At 48.0% G+C, this 15,766-nt stretch overlaps 1 non-coding gene across 1 annotated transcript; it reads left to right on the top strand.

The window, feature by feature from the left end:
• The first annotated feature begins 795 nt into the window (after positions 1 to 795).
• trnan-guu (transfer RNA asparagine (anticodon GUU)) lies at positions 796 to 877 on the top strand. The gene has a single exon. It is a non-coding gene; the product is annotated as a tRNA-Asn (tRNA).
• The last annotated feature ends 14,889 nt before the right edge of the window (positions 878 to 15,766 follow it).

The following is a 15,766-nucleotide window of genomic DNA, read 5'->3' as shown; positions in this document are numbered from 1 at the left end:
CTATAATGGGCGTGGTCGTGGTCAGTTGCGAATCAATCTGGGTCTGTTTGAACCAGGAGTGCTCACAGTCCCGGATCATTCTGTGTCTGTTTGAAATGGCAGAGCTCACAATCTCGGATCATGCCGTTTTTTTAGAAGCAGAGCGATTTCAGCTTTGATGACCAAGTTGTTGAGTTTAAGAAAATGTGTGAGGGCTCGTCCGGGATTTGAACCCGGGACCTCTCGCATTTTAATCGTGAAATGCCCAAAGCGAGAATCATACCCCTAGACCAACGAGCCGCCGATGTCATTTCCCATTTGCATTGAGTTTCACTGCGCTGGTGCGAATCCAGCTCACAGAGGACCTGTTAATACAGTTGCTATATTTTTATCTTTTCCTCAATCCACTTCTTTTTTCGAGCAGTTTCCTTGAACCTGCTCACAATTCGCCCCATAAAAAGAGATCCAGCGGCATCAGCGGCCGCATAGCCTGATGGATTAGGCATCTGACTTCTGTTGCAAATTCTTCAGTTATCAGAAGATTGAAGGTTTGAAGGTTCAAGTCCTACAAAGGTCTTTTAATTATCTGGGCGACACTTTTTATATTCTGAATCTGGCGTGAAACCGGCCATTTTTGACAGTCCCTCATCTGAAGTAACGGAAGGCCTGTTGCTTACATTAGCTGATTGTACATTTTCAACATTGTAGATCTGTGTGCACGGGCAGGATAAGCGGTGAAGTTGAATTTCTTTCAGGGTAGTTCTAATTAGATGTAAAAAGCAAGAAATTGAATGTCTGAAAGCAGTATATTGGTGAGACGAGGTGGCCGAGTGGTTAAGGCGATGGACTGTTAATCCGTTGTGCTCTGCACGCGTGGGTTCGAGTCCCATCCTCGTCGTTACTGTTTTACACGTTTGATGCTGATGCACTTTCCAAGCATTTCACTGAATCTTACTTGAAATACAATTTCGTGAAAATTGCACTGGTGTTGCTGGTCTGTGCCCCTGCATTGCTGGTCTGTGCCCCTGCATTGCACATATCTTGTTAAAATTAAAATATTCCAAGAAATTTCTCAACCCACCTTGAATGAAAGTGGAGATGAGATCGTGAATCGGAGATTGAGAACCCTCTCTTCCTTCTTCCTTCCTTTGAGATTGGCACCGAATGAAAAGACTAGCGGCAACAGAGGCAAATGATTAGGGAACAGGAATATAAATTTCTCCTTTGGAATTTCAAAAATATTTATCAAACTTAAAGATGAGATTTTCTCTTTTTGGCTCATTGGTTGAGAAATAAATAATGCGCGAGAAATCCTCGTTCTTTTCAGCATTCTCTCATGGGATCTGAAGCCCCAGTTTAACATCTTACTAGAAAGACGGCACTGCCGACAGTGCAGCACTACCTCAGTACTGCCCTGGAGTGTCAGCCTGGATTATGCACTCAAGTCTCTGGAGTGAGGCTTCAGTGTGCTACCGCTGAGCCACGGCTGACACCTAAACTCAGTTCATTTGGCTGGAGTAAAATGACGGAGATAATGGGAAAAATGATAATGGAGTAAACTTTCAACTTGGCGTCCAAGATTAAACCGGGCATCGATTTAGAAACAGCCCGATTGATGTTGCCATGGATTTCATAAGCTTTGAAAAACAGGCCTGTCTATAATGGGCGTGGTCGTGGTCAGTTGCGAATCAATCTGGGTCTGTTTGAACCAGGAGTGCTCACAGCCCCGGATCATTCTGTGTCTGCTTGAAATGGCAGAGCTCACAATCTCGGATACATAGATACATAGAAGATAGGAGCAGGAGTAGGCCATTCGGCCCTTCGTGCCTGCTCCGCCATTCGATGAGATCATGGCTGATCTTTTAATTCAGTATCCCGTCCCCGCCTTCTCTCCGTAACCCTTAACCCCTTTTGCCCGTAGAAATATATCTAATTCCCTCTTAAATATATTTAATGAGCTGGCGTACACTGCCCTCTGTGGCAATGAGTTCCACAGGTTCACCACTCTCTGAGTGAAGAAATTCCCCCTCATCTCTGTCCTAAATGGTTTAGCCCTTATCCTCAAATTATGTCCTCTAGTTCTGTTCTCACCCGCCAAGGGAAACATTCCTTCTGCATCCAGTCTGTCTAGACCTGTCAGAATTTTATACACTTCTATGAGGTCCCCTCTCAATCTTCTAAACTCCAGTGTGTACATCCCTAAACTACATAGTCTCTCCTCATAGGTCATTCCCGCCATTCCTGGTATCAGCCTGGTGAATCGCCGCTGCACCCCCTCCATGGCAAGAACATCCTTCCTCAGATGAGGCGACCAAAACTGTACACAGTACTCGAGGTGTGGTCTCACCAGTGCCCTGTACAGCTGCAGCAAGGTATCCCTGTTCCTGTATTCTAACCCTTTTGCTATGAAGGCCAGCATACCGTTTGCCTTCTTGACCGCCTGTTGCACCTGCATGCTCGCCTTCAGTGACTGGTGTACAAGAACACCCAGGTCTCTCTGTACTTCCCCCTCTCCCAATCTATTGCCATTTAAATAATAATTTGCCCTCCCGTTCCTGCACCCAAGGTGGATAACTTCGCACTTGTCCACATTATAGTGCATCTGCCATTTATCCGCCCAATCGCCCAGTCTGTCCAAATCGCTCTGGAGCTTCCTGGTCTCTTCCTCTGAGCCCACCCCCCCTCCTAGTTTAGTGTCGTCTGCAAATTTGGAAATGCTGCATCCGACTCCCTGATCCAGGTCATTAATGTAAATTGTGAACAGCTGGGGGCCCAGGACAGATCCCTGTGGTACCCCACTTGTTACTGCCTGCCATTCAGAAAATGAGCCGTTTATTCCAACTCTCTGTTTTCTATCTGACAGCCAGTTCCCTATCCACGCCAAAACTTTCCCCTTTATCCCATGAGCCTCAATTTTCCATGCTAATCTTTTATGTGGGACCTTATCGAAGGCCTTTTGGAAGTCCAGGTACACCACATCTACTGGCTCTCCCCCATCTATTCTACCAGTTACTCCCTCAAAAAATTCCAATAGATTAGTCAAGCACGATTTACCCTTTGTAAATCCATGTTGACTCTGTCCTATCCTGTCCCCATTTGCTAAGTGCTCCGCTATTTCATCCTTAATGATGGACTCCAGCATTTTGCCCACAACTGATGTAAGGCTTACAGGTCTGTAATTACCTGCTTTTTCCCTACCCCCCTTTTTGAATAGTGGGGTAACGTTAGCTACCCTCCAATCCATCGGCACTGTTCCCGAGTCTAATGAATTCTGAAAAATCATCCTTAGTGCATCCGCTATCTCTAGGGCCACCTCCTTCAGTACCCTAGGATGCATGTTATCAGGCCCTGGGGATTTGTCCACCTTCAATCCCTTTAGCTTCCTTAACACCATATCCTTAGAGATATTGATTTGCGTCAGTTCCTCCTTTGCCAATGTCCCTATTTTTCCCGATATCCCAGGGAGGTTTTTTGTGTCTTCCTTCGTAAAGACTGACCCAAAGTATGCATTTAGTTGATCTGCCATTTCCTTATTTCCCATTATATATTCCCCCGTATCTGACTGCAATGGACCAACTTTGGTTTTCACCAGTCTTTTCCTTTTGATATACTTATAAAAGCTTTTGGAGTTAGTTTTTATATTTTCCGCCAGCTTGTTTTCGTAAGCTATTTTGCCCCTCTTGATTATGCCCTTTGCCCTCCTTTGCTCTATCTTAAACTGTTCCCAATCTTCCGCTCTGGCGCTTTTTTTGGCTATTTTATACGCCCTATCTTTGGATTTTATGCTGTCTCTAATTTCCCCTGTTATCCACGGTTGAGTCACCTTTTTAGATTTCCTTTTATGCCAGATTGGTATAAACAATTTTTGCAATTTTGTCATTCTATCTTTAAATGTTTGCCATTGTTTATCTACCTCCAGTCCTCCCAGGAACGTTGTCCAATCAGACCTACTCAGTTCCCGTCTCATGGCATCATAATTCCCCTTGTTTAAATTCAGGACCTTAGTCTCTGAGTCAATTTCTTCGCTCTCCATTTCGAGTGAGAAATCGATCATGTTATGATCGCTCTGACCCAAGGGTCCCCGTACAACAAGATTACTGATTAGTCCCTTCTCATTGCACAGTACCCAGTCCAATATAGCCTGTTCCCGAGTTGGTTCCTCGACATATTGATCCAGATAACCATCCCTCAAACACTCAAGGAATTCCTCCTCCTCATTATTTTTACTGATTAGGCTAGTCCAATCTATATGTAAGTTAAAGTCACCTATGATGACAGCTGTGCTCTTATTGCACGCTTCTCTAATTTCCCTCGTGATGCCCTCCCTAACCTCTATTTTACTATTTGGAGGCCTATATACCACTCCTATTAATGTTTTTCGCCCCTCGCTATTTCTTAGCTCCACCCATATAGATTCTGTATTAACTGAGTTAATATCCTTCCTTTCAATTGCATTTATCCCCTCTTTTACTAGCAATGCTACCCCTCCTCCCTTTCTTTTTTGTCGATCCTTCCTAAATACTGAATACCCCTGTATGTTAAGCTCCCAGCCCTGCTCACCCTGCAACCATGTTTCCGTAATCCCAATTAGGTCATAATTATTAACCTCTATTTCCACAGCTAATTCATCTACCTTGTTCCTGATGCTTCTCGCATTAAGGTATAAAACCCTCAGGCTTTTTTTATGCTCACATTTTTTATGAATTAGTTTGGCCCTTTGTTTTTTGTTCCTCACCCTTTTATCATTTATTTCTGTCTGCCTTTCACTTTCCTCTATTTCACTACATAGGTTTCTAGCCCCCTGCCATACTAGTTTAAATGCTCCCGAACTGCTTTATCAAAAATTACCCCGAGAACATCAGTTCCATCTCTGCACAGGTGTAGACCGTCCCTTTTGTATAGGTCACACCTACCACAAAACTGGTTCCAATGCCTCAAAAATTTAAAACCCTCCCTCTTACACCACTGCTCAAGCCACGTATTTAGCCTAACTATCCTGTTCTCTGTACTCTTACTAGCACGTGGCACTGGTAGTAATCCAGAGATTACTACCTTCGAGGTCCTACTTTTTAGCTTGGCTCCTAACTCCCGAAATTCTACTTGTAGGACCTCTTCCCTTTTTTTAGCTACGTCGTTGGTACCAACATGTATCACGACAACTGGCTGTTCCCCCTCCCCCTCCAGAATGTTCTGCACCCGCGCCGAGACATCCTTGACCCTTGCACCAGGGAGGCAACATACCATCCTGGAGTCTCGGTCGCGACCACAGAAACCCCTATCTATTCCCCTTACAATCGAATCCCCTATTACTATAGCCCTGCCACTCTTTTTCCCTCCCTTCTTTGCAACAGAGCCAGTCATGGTGCCATGAGCCTGGCTGCTGGTGCCTTCCCCCGATGTGTCACCCCCCCCGACAACAGTACCTAAGGCGGTGAACCTGTTGCTAAGGGAGACAACCCCAGGGGATTTCTGCACTACCTTCCTGCCCTTGCTCTGCCTTTTGGTCACCCATGTACTGTCTACGCTGGCCTTAACCTGCGGTGTGACCAACTCACTAAATGTGCTATCCACACCCCTCTCAGAATCGTGGATGCTCCAAAGTGAGTCCATCTGCAGCTCAAGGGCCGTCATGCGGTCCCACATGAGCTGCAGCTGGACACACTTCCTGCACACATAGTCGTCAGGGACACAGGAAGCGTCCCTGATTTCCCACATGTTACAGGAGGAGCATGACACAGGTCCGAGCTCTACTGCCATGACTTAACCCTTATATTACTTTTAATTTTCTAGTTTTAGTTTATTTATCGACTTTTGTTTTCCCGAAGCTTACTTAGACCAATGTATACTGTACTCCTCTTATTCCTTTTTAAACTAACCAAATCCCACTAGTTTTGGTTTTACTTCCTAGGAAGGTTTGAGGAAAGTACTTACCAGTTAGTCTTACCTCCCTGGTCTTTCGCTGACTTCCCGGTCTTGTGTCCCCTTGGTCCTACGCCGACTTCCCACTCCTCCCGGTTCCTGCCCTGCTGAAAAGAAACTGAGACCAAAAAATTTGTGACCTCTGTTTTTAGACAGCTGCTAAAAGACTACTAGGTTAGAGGAGGGGGGCGGTGGGGGTTCCTACTCTGTAGGAACTCGGGTTTAAGCCACCACCCTCCTTAAATACCTTTCACCTGGGTGCTTCCCACCAGGTCCGCTTCTGAAAAAAAGCTCAAGAGCTGGACTTCCGCCTCAGCTGTTTTTTAAATGGCCCCGAGTCTCGCCGACTGCTGCCTCTCCGCTGCTGCTCTCTCCCGACTGGTCTCGGGCCTCGCTGGTCGCCGGGTTTCCTGCCGAGCTCCTCCTCGCTGCTCCCGCTGGTCCCGACTGGTCTCGGGCCTCGCCTCTCTCCGGTTTTTATACCGGTCTCACACTGCTCCCGACTGGTCTCGGGCCTCGCTGGTCGCCGGGTTTCCTGCCGAGCTCCTCCTCGCTGCTCCCGCTGGTCCCGACTGGTCTCGGGCCTCGCCTCTCTCCGGTTTTTATACCGGTCTCACACTGCTCCCGACTGGTCTCGGGCCTCGCTGGTCGCCGGGTTTCCTGCCGAGCTCCTCCTCGCTGCTCCCGCTGGTCCCGACTGGTCTCGGGCCTCGCCTCTCTCCGGTTTTTATACCGGTCTCACACTGCTCCCGACTGGTCTCGGGCCTCGCTGGTCGCCGGGTTTCCTGCCGAGCTCCTCCTCGCTGCTCCCGCTGGTCCCGACTGGTCTCGGGCCTCGCCTCTCTCCGGTTTTTATACCGGTCTCACACTGCTCCCGACTGGTCTCGGGCCTCGCTGGTCGCCGGGTTTCCTGCCGAGCTCCTCCTCGCTGCTCCCGCTGGTCCCGACTGGTCTCGGGCCTCGCCTCTCTCCGGTTTTTATACCGGTCTCACACTGCTCCCGACTGGTCTCGGGCCTCGCTGGTCGCCGGGTTTCCTGCCGAGCTCCTCCTCGCTGCTCCCGCTGGTCCCGACTGGTCTCGGGCCTCGCCTCTCTCCGGTTTTTATACCGGTCTCACACTGCTCCCGACTGGTCTCGGGCCTCGCTGGTCGCCGGGTTCCCTGCCGAGCTCCTCCTCGCTGCTCCCGCTGGTCCCGACTGGTCTCGGGCCTCGCCTCTCTCCGGTTTTTATACCGGTCTCACACTGCTCCCGACTGGTCTCGGGCCTCGCTGGTCGCCGGGTTTCCTGCCGAGCTCCTCCTCGCTGCTCCCGCTGGTCCCGACTGGTCTCGGGCCTCGCCTCTCTCCGGTTTTTATACCGGTCTCACACTGCTCCCGACTGGTCTCGGGCCTCGCTGGTCGCCGGGTTCCCTGCCGAGCTCCTCCTCGCTGCTCCCGCTGGTCCCGACTGGTCTCGGGCCTCGCCTCTCTCCGGTTTTTATACCGGTCTCACACTGCTCCCGACTGGTCTCGGGCCTCGCTGGTCGCCGGGTTCCCTGCCGAGCTCCTCCTCGCTGCTCCCGCTGGTCCCGACTGGTCTCGGGCCTCGCCTCTCTCCGGTTTTTATACCGGTCTCACACTGCTCCCGACTGGTCTCGGGCCTCGCTGGTCGCCGGGTTTCCTGCCGAGCTCCTCCTCGCTGCTCCCGCTGGTCCCGACTGGTCTCGGGCCTCGCCTCTCTCCGGTTTTTATACCGGTCTCACACTGCTCCCGACTGGTCTCGGGCCTCGCTGGTCGCCGGGTTCCCTGCCGAGCTCCTCCTCGCTGCTCCCGCTGGTCCCGACTGGTCTCGGGCCTCGCCTCTCTCCGGTTTTTATACCGGTCTCACACTGCTCCCGACTGGTCTCGGGCCTCGCTGGTCGCCGGGTTTCCTGCCGAGCTCCTCCTCGCTGCTCCCGCTGGTCCCGACTGGTCTCGGGCCTCGCCTCTCTCCGGTTTTTATACCGGTCTCACACTGCTCCCGACTGGTCTCGGGCCTCGCTGGTCGCCGGGTTTCCTGCCGAGCTCCTCCTCGCTGCTCCCGCTGGTCCCGACTGGTCTCGGGCCTCGCCTCTCTCCGGTTTTTATACCGGTCTCACACTGCTCCCGACTGGTCTCGGGCCTCGCTGGTCGCCGGGTTTCCTGCCGAGCTCCTCCTCGCTGCTCCCGCTGGTCCCGACTGGTCTCGGGCCTCGCCTCTCTCCGGTTTTTATACCGGTCTCACACTGCTCCCGACTGGTCTCGGGCCTCGCTGGTCGCCGGGTTTCCTGCCGAGCTCCTCCTCGCTGCTCCCGCTGGTCCCGACTGGTCTCGGGCCTCGCCTCTCTCCGGTTTTTATACCGGTCTCACACTGCTCCCGACTGGTCTCGGGCCTCGCTGGTCGCCGGGTTCCCTGCCGAGCTCCTCCTCGCTGCTCCCGCTGGTCCCGACTGGTCTCGGGCCTCGCCTCTCTCCGGTTTTTATACCGGTCTCACACTGCTCCCGACTGGTCTCGGGCCTCGCTGGTCGCCGGGTTTCCTGCCGAGCTCCTCCTCGCATGCCGTTTTTTTAGAAGCAGAGCGATTTCAGCTTTGATGACCAAGTTGTTGAGTTTAAGAAAATGTGTCAGGGCTCGTCCGCGATTTGAACCCGGGACCTCTCGCATTTTAATCGTGAAATGCCCAAAGCGAGAATCATACCCCTAGACCAACGAGCCGCCGATGTCATTTCCCATTTGCATTGAGTTTCACTGCGCTGCTGCGAATCCAGCTCACAGAGGACCTGTTAATACAGTTGCTATATTTTTATCTTTTCCTCAATCCACTTCTTTTTTCGAGCAGTTTCCTTGAACCTGCTCACAATTCGCCCCATAAAAAGAAATTCAGCGGCATCAGCGGCCGCATAGCCTGATGGATTAGGCATCTGACTTCTGTTGCAAATTCTTCAGTTATCAGAAGATTGAAGGTTCAAGTCCTACAAAGGTCTTTTAATTATCTGGGCGACACTTTTTATATTCTGAATCTGGCGTGAAACCGGCCATTTTTGACAGTCCCTCATCTGAAGTAACGGAAGGCCTGTTGCTTACATTAAGCTGATTGTACATTTTCAACATTGTAGATCTGTGTGCACGGGCAGGATAAGCGGTGAAGTTGAATTTCTTTCAGGGTAGTTCTAATTAGATGTAAAAAGCAAGAAATGCAATGTCTGAAAGCAATGTATTGGTGAGACGAGGTGGCCGAGAGGTTAAGGCGCTGGATTGCTAATCCATTGTGCTCTGCACGCGTGGGTTCGTAATCCCATCCTCGTCATTACTGTATTACACGTTTGATGCTGATGCACTTTCCAAGCATTTCACTGAATCTTACTTGAAATACAATTTCGTGAAAATTGTACTGGTGTTGCTGGTCTGTGCCCCTGCATTGCTCATATCTTGTTAAAATTAAAATATTCCAGGAAATTTCTCAACCCACCTTGAATGAAAGTGGAGATGAGATCGCGAGTCGGAGACTGAGAACCCTTTCTTCCTTCCTTTGAGATTGGCACCGAATGAAAAGACTAGCGGCAAGAGAGGCAAATGATTAGAGAACAGGAACATAAATTTCTCCTTTGGAATTTCAAAAATATTTATCAAACTTAAAGACGAGATTTTCTGTTTTTGGGTCTTTGGTTGAGAGATTAATAATGCGCGAGTAATCCTCGTTCTTTTCAGCATTCTCTCATTGGATCTGAAGCCCCAGTTTAACATCTTACTAGAAAGACGGCACTGCCGACAGTGCAGCACTACCTCAGTACTGCCCTGGAGTGTCAGCCTGGATTATGCACTCAAGCCTCTGAAGTGAGGCTTGAGTATGCTACCGCTGAGCCTCGGCTGACACCTAAACTCAGTTCATTTGGCTGGAGTAAAATGACGGAGATAATGGGAAAAATGATAATGGAGTAAACTTTCAACTTGGCGTCCAAGATTAAACCGGGCATCGATTTAGAAACAGCCCGATTGATGTTGCCATGGATTTCATAAGCTTTGAAAATCAGGCCTGTCTATAATGGGCGGGGTCGCGATCAGTTGCGAATCAATCTGGGTCTGTTTAAACCGCGAGTGCTCACAGTCCCGGATCATTCTGTGTCTGTTTGAAATGGCAGAGCTCACAATCTCGGATCATGCCGTTTTTTTAGAAGCAGAGCGATTTCAGCTTTGATGACCAAGTTGTTGAGTTTAAGAAAATGTGCCAGGGCTCGTCCGGGATTTGAACCCGGGACCTCTCGCATTTTAATCGTGAAATGCCCAAAGCGAGAATCATACCCCTAGACCAACGAGCCGCCGATGTCATTTCCCATTTGCATTGAGTTTCACTGCGCTGGTGCGAATCCAGCTCACAGAGGACCTGTTAATACAGTTGCTATATTTTTATCTTTTCCTCAATCCACTTCTTTTTTCGAGCAGTTTCCTTGAACCTGCTCACAATTCGCCCCATAAAAAGAGATCCAGCGGCATCAGCGGCCGCATAGCCTGATGGATTAGGCATCTGACTTCTGTTGCAAATTCTTCAGTTATCAGAAGATTGAAGGTTTGAAGGTTCAAGTCCTACAAAGGTCTTTTAATTATCTGGGCGACACTTTTTATATTCTGAATCTGGCGTGAAACCGGCCATTTTTGACAGTCCCTCATCTGAAGTAACGGAAGGCCTGTTGCTTACATTAGCTGATTGTACATTTTCAACATTGTAGATCTGTGTGCACGGGCAGGATAAGCGGTGAAGTTGAATTTCTTTCAGGGTAGTTCTAATTAGATGTAAAAAGCAAGAAATGGAATATCTGAAAGCAATATATTGGTGAGACGAGGTGGCCGAGAGGTTAAGGCGATGGACTGCTAATCCATTGTGCTTTGCACGCGTGGGTTCGATTTCCATCTTCGTCGTTACTGTATTACACGTTTGATGCTGATGCACTTTCCAAGCATTTCACTGAATCTTACTTGAAATACAATTTCGTGAAAGTTGTGCTGGTCTCTGCCCCTGCATTGCTCATATCTTGTTAAAATTAAAATATTCCAAGAAATTTCTCAACCCACCTTGAATGAAAGTGGAGATGAGATCGCGAATCGGAGACTGAGAACCCTCTCTTCCTTCTTCCTTCCTTTGAGATTGGCACCGAATGAAAAGACTAGCGGCAAGCGAGGCAAATGATTAGGGAACAGGAACATAAATTTCTCCTTTGGAATTTCAATAATATTTATCAAACTTAAAGACGAGATTTTCTGTTTTTGGGTCTTTGGTTGAGAGATAAATAATGCGCGAGTAATCCTCGTTCTTTTCAGCATTCTCTCATTGGATCTGAAGCCCCAGTTTAACATCTTACTAGAAAGACGGCACTGCCGACAGTGCAGCACTACCTCAGTACTGCCCTGGAGTGTCAGCCTGGATTATGCACTCAAGTCTCTGGAGTGAGGCTTGAGTGTGCTACCGCTGAGCCACGGCTGACACCTAAACTCAGTTCATTTGGCTGGAGTAAAATGACGGAGATAATGGGAATAATGATAATGGAGTAAACTTTCAACTTGGCGTCCAAGATTAAACCGGGCATCGATTTAGAAACAGCCCGATTGATGTTGCCATGGATTTCATAAGCTTTGAAAAACAGGCCTGTCTATAATGGGCGTGGTCGTGGTCAGTTGCGAATCAATCTGGGTCTGTTTGAACCGGGAGTGCTCACAGTCCCGGATCATTCTGTGTCTGTTTGAAATGGCAGAGCTCACAATCTCGGATCATGCCGTTTTTTTAGAAGCAGAGCGATTTCAGCTTTGATGACCAAGTTGTTGAGTTTAAGAAAATGTGTCAGGGCTCGTCCGGGATTTGAACCCGGGACCTCTCGCATTTTAATCGTGAAATGCCCAAAGCGAGAATCATATCCCTCGACCAACGAGCCGCCGATGTCATTTCCCATTTGCATTGAGTTTCACTGCGCTGGTGCGAATCCAGCTCACAGAGGACCTGTTAATACAGTTGCTATATTTTTATCTTTTCCTCAATCCACTTCTTTTTTCGAGCAGTTTCCTTGAACCTGCTCACAATTCGCCCCATAAAAAGAGATTCAGCGGCATCAGCGGCCGCATAGACTAATGGATTAGGCATCTGACTTCTGTTGCAAATTCTACAGTTATCAGAAGATTGAAGGTTCAAATCCAACAAAGGTCTTTTAATTATCTGGGCGACACTTTTTCTGTTCTGAATCTGGCTTCAAACCGACCATTTTTGACAGTCCCTCAACTGAAGCAGCGGAAGGCCTGTTGCTTACATTAAGCTGATTGTACATTTTCAACATTGTAGATCTGTGTGCATGGGCAGGATAAGAGGTGAAGTGGACTTTCTTTCAGGGTATTTCTGCTTAGATGCAAAAACCAGGAAATGGAATAGCTGAGAGCAGTGCATGGTTGAGACGAGGTGGCCGAGAGGTTAAGGCGATGGACTGTTAATCGAGAAGGCGGATCCCATCCTCGTCGTTATTACGTTTGATACTGGTCCCCTTTCCGAGCTTTTAACTGAAACTTGCCTAAAATAAACTTTCAAATGCAATTTCGTCAGAATCGCCCTGGTGCTCCTGGTCTGTGCCCCATGCATTACTCATATCTTGTTAAAATTAAAAGAGACCACTGCAATTCTTCAACATCTTGAATGAATGTGGAGCAGTGATCGTGATTCGGAGATTGTCGAACTCCTCCTTTCTTCTGCAGAGATTGTCACCGAATGAAAGGGTAGCGGGACCAGAGGCAAATGTTTAGGGAGCAGAAACATAAATTTCTCCTTTAGGAGGCAATGTAATTTCAAAAATATTTATCAACCTTAATGAAGTGATTTTCTGTTTTAGTGTCTTTGGTTGAGAGCTAAATAATGGGCGAGAAATCCTCGTTCTTTTCGGCATACTCTCATGGGATCGGAGGGCCCGATTTAACGTCTTACCAGCAAGACGGGGGCACCAACAGTGCAGCACTACCTCAGTACTGCACTGGAGTGTCAGCCTGGATTATGTGCTCAAGTCTCTGGAGTGCTGCTTGACTTTGCTGCCGATGAGCCACGGCTGACACCTACACTCAGTTCATTTGGCTGCAGAGAAATGACGGAGATAAATGGAAAAATTATAATGGAGTAAACCTTCAATTTGTCGTCCAGCAGAAGAGCGGGCATTGTAATCGGCCGCCTATTATAGAAACAGTCCGATTTATGTTGCCATCGATTTCATAAGCATTGAAAATCAGGCCTGTCTTTAATGGAATGGGTCGTGATCAGTTGTTAATCACTCTGGGTCTGTTTACACCGGGAGTGCTTACAGTCCCGGATCATTCTGTGTCTGTTTAAAATGGCAGAGCTCACAGTCCCGGATCATTCCGTTTTTTTTAACGTAGAGCGATTTCAGCTTTCATCACTGAGGTGTTGAGTTTAACTAAATGTGTCGGGGCTCGTCCGGGATTTGAACCCGGGACCTCTCGCATTTTAAGCCACAGAAATTCCCTAAGCGTGAATCATACCCCTAGACCAACGAACCGCCGATGTTATGTTTCAAGTTGCATTGCGATTCCCTGCGCTGGTGCAAACCCAGCTCGCAGAAGTCCTGTTCATTCAGTTAAAATATGTTTATCTTTTCCTCAATCCGTTTCTTTTTGGCGAGCATTTTAATTGAATCTGCTCACAATTCTCCCCATAAAAAGAGGTACAACCGCATCAGTGGCCGCGTGGCCTAATGGATAAGGCGTCTGATTTCGGTTGCTAGGGTTTTCAGTTATTAGACGATTGTAGGTTCGAGTCCTGCCGCGGTCGTTCAATTAACTCGGCGACACTTTTTCTGTTCTGAATCTGGCTTCAAACCGACCATTTTTGACAGTCCCTCAACTGAAGCAGCGGAAGGCCTTTTGCTTACATTAAGCTGATTGTACATTTTCAACATTGTAGATCTGTGTGCATGGGCAGGATAAGAGGTGAAGTGGACTTTCTTTCAGGGTATTTCTGCTTAGATGCAAAACCCAAGAAATGGAATGGCTGAGAGCAATGTATGGTGGGGACAAGGTGGCCGAGAGATTAAGGCGATGGACTGTTAATCTATTGGGCTCCATACGCGAGGGTTCCGATCCCATCCTCGTCGTTATTTCGTTTGATATTGGTACACTTTCCGAGCATTTAACTGAATCTTGCCTAAAATAAGCTTTCAACTTCAATTTCGTCAGAACCGCCCTGGTGCTCCTGGTCTGTGCCCCATGCATTACTCATATCCTGTTAAAATTAAAAGAGACCACTGCAATTCTTCAACTGCTTGAATGAATGTGGAGCAGTGATCGCGATTCGGAGATTGTCGAACTCCTCCTTTCTTCTGCTGAGGTTGTCAACGAATGAAAGAGTAGCGGGAACAGAGGCAAATGATTAGGGAGCAGAAACATAAATTTCTCCTTTAGGATGCAACGTAACTTCAAAAATACTTTTCAACCTTAATGACGAGATTTTCTGTTTTAGTGTCTTTGGTTGAGAGCTAAATAATGGGCGAGAAATCCTCGTTCTTTTCGGCATACTCTCATGGGATCGGAGGGCCCGGTTTAACGTCTTACTAGCAAGACGGGGGCACCAACAGTGCAGCACTACCTCAGTACTGCACTGGAGTGTCAGCCTGGATTATGTGCTCAAGTCTCTGGAGTGCTGCTTGACTTTGCTGCCGCTGAGTCACGGCTGACACCTACACTCAGTTCATTTGGCTGGAGAGAAATGACGGAGATAAATGGAAAATTATAATGGAGTAAACCTTCAATTTGTCGCCCAACAGAAGAGCGGGCATTGTAATCGGCCGCCTATTTTCGAAACAGTCCGATTTATGTTGCCATCGATTTCATAAGCATTGGAAATCAGGACTATCTTTCATGGAATGGGTCGTGGTCAGTTGTTAATCACACTGGGTCTGTTTAAACCGGGAGTGCTCACAGTCCCGGATCATTCTGTGTCTGTTTAAAATGCCAGAGTTCACAGTCCCGGATCATTCCGTTTTTTTTAAAGTAGAGCGATTTCAGCTTTCATGACTGAGGTGTTGAGTTTAACTAAATGTGACTGGGCTCGCCCGGGATTTGAACCCGGAGACCTCTCGCATGCATCAGCCACAGAAATTCCCGAAGCGAGAATCATACCCCTAGACCAACGAGCCGCCGATGTTATGTTTCAAGTTGCATTGCGATTCCCTGCGCTGGTGCAAACCCAGCTCGCAGAAGTCCTGTTGATTCAGTTAAAATATGTTTATCTTTTCCTCAATCCGCTTCTTTTTGCGAGCATTTTAATTGAATCTGCTCACAATTCTCCCCATAAAAAGAGGCTCAGCAGCTTCAGCGGCCGCGTGGCTTAATGGATAAGGCGTCTGACTTCGGTTGCGAGTTTTTCAGTTATCGAAAGATTGCAGGTTGGACTCCTGCCGCGGTCGTTTAATTAACTGGGAGACGCTTTTTCTTTTCTGAATCTGGCTGCAAACCGACCATTTTTGACAGTCCCTCAACTGAAGCAGCGGAAGGCCTTTTGCTTACATTAAGCTGATTGTACATTTTCAACATTGTAGATCTGTGTGCACGGGCAGAATAAGCGGTGAAGTGAACTTTCTTTCAGGGTATTTCTGCTTAAATGCAAAAAGCAGGAAATGGAATGGCTGAGAGCAGTGTATGGTGGAGACGAGGTGGCCGAGAGATTGAGGCGATGGACTGTTAATCTATTGGGCTCTGTACGCGTGGGTTCTGGATCCCATCCTCGTCGTTATTACGTTTGATAGGGATTGCCAGCGAGGCCCACGTTCCAGGAAGGAATAAAAAGAACAGTTTTTTCGCGCATGATGTTGCTTAATGAAGGGATTGTTGATGAAG

This window comes from Somniosus microcephalus, unplaced genomic scaffold, assembly GCF_052327205.1.
Source record: "Somniosus microcephalus isolate GS21.2 unplaced genomic scaffold, FLI_Smic_1.0 scaffold374, whole genome shotgun sequence".
NCBI classification, from domain to species: Eukaryota; Metazoa; Chordata; class Chondrichthyes; order Squaliformes; family Somniosidae; genus Somniosus; species Somniosus microcephalus.
Note: the sequence above shows the minus strand (reverse complement) of the source record. Positions and strands in the feature narration are given on the sequence as shown.